The sequence below is a fragment of the Oreochromis niloticus genome, linkage group LG8 (assembly GCF_001858045.2).
Source record: "Oreochromis niloticus isolate F11D_XX linkage group LG8, O_niloticus_UMD_NMBU, whole genome shotgun sequence".
Lineage (NCBI taxonomy): Eukaryota > Metazoa > Chordata > Actinopteri > Cichliformes > Cichlidae > Oreochromis > Oreochromis niloticus.
This window is the reverse complement of record NC_031973.2, coordinates 9536702-9542272: the sequence shown is the minus strand read 5'-3', so window position 1 is coordinate 9542272 and position 5571 is coordinate 9536702. Positions and strand designations below refer to the sequence as shown.

At 41.9% G+C, this 5571-nt stretch overlaps 1 long non-coding RNA gene across 1 annotated transcript; it reads right to left on the bottom strand.

Annotated features, from left to right (window-relative positions):
- Positions 1-3702: 3702 nt before the first annotated feature.
- Positions 3703-5333, bottom strand: LOC112847720 (uncharacterized). The gene is made up of 2 exons (XR_003221445.1): positions 5063-5333; positions 3703-3757 (listed from the first exon to the last, which is right to left on the bottom strand). It is a non-coding gene; the product is annotated as an uncharacterized LOC112847720 (long non-coding RNA).
- Between the last annotated feature and the right edge of the window lie 238 nt (positions 5334-5571).

Sequence of the window (5571 nt, the reverse complement as noted above, 5' to 3'; positions counted from 1 at the left end):
GCTGCACCTTGCAATCGGTAAGTTTTATTTCAGGACAAATCTTTTTAGCAATGAAATTGTGCTATTATCAAATTGTTTTTAATAGCTCCAACTTATGTAATGACAATATTGATAGGGATAATGTTACTTTTTTAGACAACTTTAGTTATAAATTTCTATTGGTTTTTTTAAAAAAAGGTTTTAAACATGACTGTTTTTTTTGTTTCCTCTTCTTTCTCCAGAATATTCTATCAAGGATGATGCCCGCATTGCCCGAGCCATTGGTCTTTGCAAAAAGTTAGTTGGACATTTTTGCCACAGCTGGAAAGCAAAGATGGCTCTGAAAAAAGCACAGCAGAAGCTCAACCTCCCAGAGCACACACTCATCACAGAATGCCCAACCAGGTGGGGTTCCAGGCAGAAGATGATCGAGAGAGTCCTGGAGCAGCAGTGGGCCATTTCTGATGTCATCTCAGCAGACAAGAAATCAAGACACCTGATTGCTACTTGGCAGGATCTTGAGGTACTGGAGTCTGTCAACCAGGCATTACACCCCCTGCAAGACTTTACAGATGCCCTGTCTGGTGAGAGTTACATTAGTGTTTCATATGTAAAACCAGTCCTTCATCTGATGAAGACGTCGGTGCTTGCAGAGAAGGAAGAAGACAGTGATTTGACAAAATCAATTAAGAAGAAAATCCTTGACTACCTGATTACTAAATATGAAAATCCAGCTACCCAGGAACTTCTGGACATGGCGTGCTTCATGGATCCCAGATTTAAAGTCAGCTACATCAGCACTGATCGAGTCTCAGACATCAAGACCAGAGTGATGTCAGAAACCTTTCAATTCATATTTAGTCCAAAATGTTTTCTTTTCCTATATTCTGCTCTCTGTTCCAGGAGAGAAGCTCCGCTGAACCACAGGCCCAGACAAATGATCCACCCAATCCTCCCCTGAAGATGGCAAAAAAGTCACTGGGCAGTTCAAGGCAGCTCCAATCCCTACCTCCTCTTTTATGCATCTCTCACAAGCTGTTGAAGCTGAGCTTAACAGCTACTTGCTATCCACGGCCATAGACAGTGAGGAAGACCCCTTGGCATGGTGGAAACTCACAAAATTGCATTCCCACAGCTAAGCAAGCTTGCAAGGAAGTATCTCTGCATACCTGCAAGTAGCTCACCTTCAGAGAGACTTTTTAGTACATCAGGAAACATAGTAACATGTCAGCGCACATGTTTAAAATCTTGGAAAGTAAATATGTTGGTTTTCCTTACCAAGAACTTGCCATAAAAAACATTCACTCAGGAAGGATGAATGCAAGATACAGAAACCATTTTGTTTTTCAAAAAAGTACAAACATACACTACCTACATTGTTCTTAATTGTTGATAATATTAGTCTTGGCCAGTACTACCACAAAGGTAGACAATTGTTCTTTGGTGTGTTTCCACAGCAAACAAGTTCTTACCTATAGTTTAATCTAGTAAAGTTTCCTCTCCAGTTTTGACTTACATCAAAACTACTTGGTGAGTGGTAAAATGATGAACAACTGCATTGAGATAATTTGCAGTATAATTAAAGTTATGTTTATTTAAAACTAATTATAGAGACCGGGAAGGATGTCTTTCAGAATTCAAGCCTCAGAAAATTTTTTATGGGGCAAGTGATCCCTCCCTGGGGCCAGCTGCCCCGCTGACCCCAGTAGGCACCCCCATACTATGCAACCCGCCAGGGAAAGGGGGCCCAGGCCCATCCGGACCGGGGCCTAGTGCAGCAGCGCCGCCTGGCCCCACAGGGCCCGGGACAGCCCACCCGACCCCACCACAGAGAAAACTGCACCCACCCAGTCATCCACTCATCTTCCAGACTACACAGGACAATAGACGCCCAGGCTGAGATTTTCCTCCACCTCTCCTATATCTCCCCCTCCTGCAGAGTGAGTTCCTGAAGAGAGGAGACCTCCTGCAAACAGCCTCCCCCACCAGTTGAAGAGCCCCCCAGGTGGCTCAATGAGCTGGCGGAACACTGCGCCAAGCCTGTCCCTACCCCCACACCAATCACAACAGCTAAAGGTGGGACTAAACTATGACCCCCCACCCCCACCAAATGATGGAGCTGATCAACGGAGCCCAGAGCAATTGATCTGATGTGGTGGCAGAGGCTGTATCAAGACTAATGTAATCTAATAGATAATTTCTATATTGGTTAGAATTAAGATTATTTTTATTTTTTCAGTTCATGAGGACTGTTTTCTTGGCTATGCATAGGGCAGTGAAAACCATATGGGCTATATTCTTTTCCGTAGTGACATTATCTAAGCTGCCCAACAAACACACTAAAGGGGAAGTTGGAATGTTACAATTCAGACACTTCGATAAGTCTTCACCAGAGGTGGGTCAAGTATCCAAAAATTGTACTCAAGTAAGAGTAGCATTACTTTCAAATATTATTACTCAAGTAAAAGTGAAAAGTAGTCGTCAAAAAAGTTTGCAAAGAAAAGCGTCTGGACTTCATTAGGTTGCTTGAAGACGTTTCACCTCTCATCCGAGAAGCTTCTTCAGTTCTAAGGTCAAATGGCCGAGAGTCCCAGATTTAAACCCAGTGGGAGTATCCCCCCAAGGAGGGACAAAGGACCCCCTGGTGATCCTCTAATCACATGCGCAAAGGTGTGGAAGTGGGTGTGGGACCTAATCAGCCAGGGTTTCGGGTGAGCTCATTGTGAAACCTGGCCCCACCTTGTCATGTGAATTCCTGAGGTCAGATGGCCCAGGATGTGAGTGGGCGTTAAGGCGTCTGGGGAGGGAACTCAAAACTGGATTATAGATGGCAGACAGTTGGTGTCGTAAACCACCGCCTCTGTTCAAAGATGGTCGCTCACAGTGGACATAGATGGCCTCTTTCACTCCTCTTCCAAACCATCTGTCCTCTCTGTCCAATATGTGAACATTGGCATCCTCGAAAGAGTGAAGAACTCAAGTAAGAGTAAAAGAGTACTTGGCGAAAAGACTACTCAAGTAGCGAGTAACTGTTTGAAATGTCCAATTTATTTTTTAAATAAATGCTATCAGACAAACAAAAATAAATAAATATACAAATTTTAGTATTTTCAAATAGAATATTTGTAAAAACATCAACAAAATAAGGCACAACAATTCTAATTTCCAGATTTCAGTTTTTCACAACATAAAGCTTTTTTCACCAATACCTACGGTAAATAATATAAATATATAAACAGTGCAAACAATTTCCAGTGACAAGATATGCTGTAAACTTTATATTCATTTTTGCTCCAAATGGCACAACAGCCTCAGAGAAAACATTAGAGTGAGGCATCTTCAACATATGTACATACAAGGCAGCTCACTTTACCATAAATTGTATGGGTGTGCATCTATTTCTGTATATTTAGCAAAAATGTGCCATTTCTTCACTCAGTGAAGTGATGGTTAAGCTTCAGTAGCAGTTTGCTCTCAAGGTTCTTGCTGTGAAGCTGTAACTGTTTAGCAGTGAACAGGAGTCCTGCATGACTAAGAAGTCCTTAACAGGCTTCAGATGCAGGAAGAGCTGTATTGATTTTGATCAACAGCTTCTTGATGTGAGGAACGCCATGAAATAGATCCACAACTCCAGTGAATGGACATGAAAGGTACCTCTCCAGCTCCCCTGCTTCTGGCTTTCCTGACCCCATGGATCCATCATCTTAGTCGAATAGGCCGCTGTTTGTGCTGGCCTCATCCAGCTCTGAGTCTAGGTGATGTCTGATGAAGTTGAGACCTGTGGAAAGATGTATGGGTTTTGAAAGAATTAGGTCTGGTCATTATAGTGTTGTATACACTGCCAAGCTGCGGATGTTTGGCAAGAAGATTAGATCGCACTGGAGATGTTTTTACTAACTCCTGTTGAAAAACAAAATCTTGTCATTCATATCCCACACAAACAGTTTGCAATGAATTCCAGATGAAGTTTAAAATAAGAACGCGTGCAAGGCTAAGCAGTGCTAGCCAATAGATCCTCTATGCACCGTTTGGCTGTTACTCTAGGGAAAGACGAGAAAGACAGTGATGAAAGTCGTGACTGGAGCTGCAATGTAGCCTCTAATTTCAGTTGTACGTTTGTGCAATATAATTATCACGTTCGTACAATATAATATTTATATTGTACGAACATGATAATTATGTATATTGCAATAACATGATATTATATATTTCAAAGGTGAGAGGTATATTGTACCCTACATGATAGTATATTGTACAAACATAAAAAGTATATTATTAGAACAATATACTTTTCACGTTATAACGTGATATAGCTCTATTTTTCTTTTGCCTGGGTGGCAGCTCTACGTTTCCGTACTACGCTTCCGTATCCAAGGCTTTTCAGTGTGGCCTCACAAAATTATTACGACTACAACAACCATGAAAAGAGTTGGATGGACATTGCTGTTCAATCACAGCTGCCTGGTCAATGTTTTTCATTAGTAATTTAGCAAAGTTGATGGTGGTGGTGTGTGTCTGTGTGAGTGAGTGAAAGACAGAGAGGGAGAGCAAGAGACAGATTTTGTATGATAAGTTCCATGTTATAAACGCACAGTTTGAGCACTCAGGTCGCATCAGAGCATCAGGCCTTATAGTGTGAGACCCTGTATCGTGACCTGAGCTTCTAACTCCTGAAATTCAATTGTACAGTTTGAGCAGGAGCTGAATAACGCAACTGAAAAAAATCGCAGTTTGCCCAGCTTAATGCAGACTGTTTAAACTAAACAAGCTGCTGTTTCACATAATAAACCCTCTCACCGCAGTATTGCCTTCTGTTTTAACAGTTAAAGCAGTAGAGACAAGCTGTTTGCATGTGCGTGGAACTCTAGCTTTTTAACCAGGCTAGCTGTTAGCTTATAGCTCACGCTAGCTAACCAGCGAGCAGTTAAAAGGACAGCCGAAGCTGTACAAAACACCCACAAACTTATCTCACTACAACGTAGCGCCGAAAATATGACTCGCAGCTTGAGCTCGACACAGCTACTGTAACATAAGACTGACATCCAGCTAACCACAGCTAAAAAGATATTTAGAGAAAACTTACCGTTTCCTCAGGTTACACGAGTTGAGTTTTTTCACGCTGAAAATTTGTTTTGTTTTGGCTCTCACTGAAGACACCGACACTGCAGACATAGCTGTTCTTTTGTACTGCTTTGAAACGAGACATTCTTTGTATGTGAGGCCAAGGGTGTTCATCCTCTTCAGCTGTAGCGTAGACAATTGGCTCTGCCATGTTTTCATGTGTTTCTTCTTTCCGTGTGTCTCTACCAGCTCCTGGGATTGTCCCATGGATAACAGCAGGGTCCTTATGTGGATCAAGGATTTGAAATGTTTGGGCTTGGGCCCGCTACACTGTAGTGGCCACAGTTTCAAACTGGTCATGTGATTGCATGGCCATATCTGATTGGTAAAAAAAAAAGTCACCGGAAACTCCACTGGCGGCATATTATCTAATGTGTTAAACTAATTATTTTTTTAAAAGTAACGAGTCTAATTTTGCAAATGTAGCGGAGTAAAAGTACGGTTTCTTCTTCACAAATATACTCAAGTAAA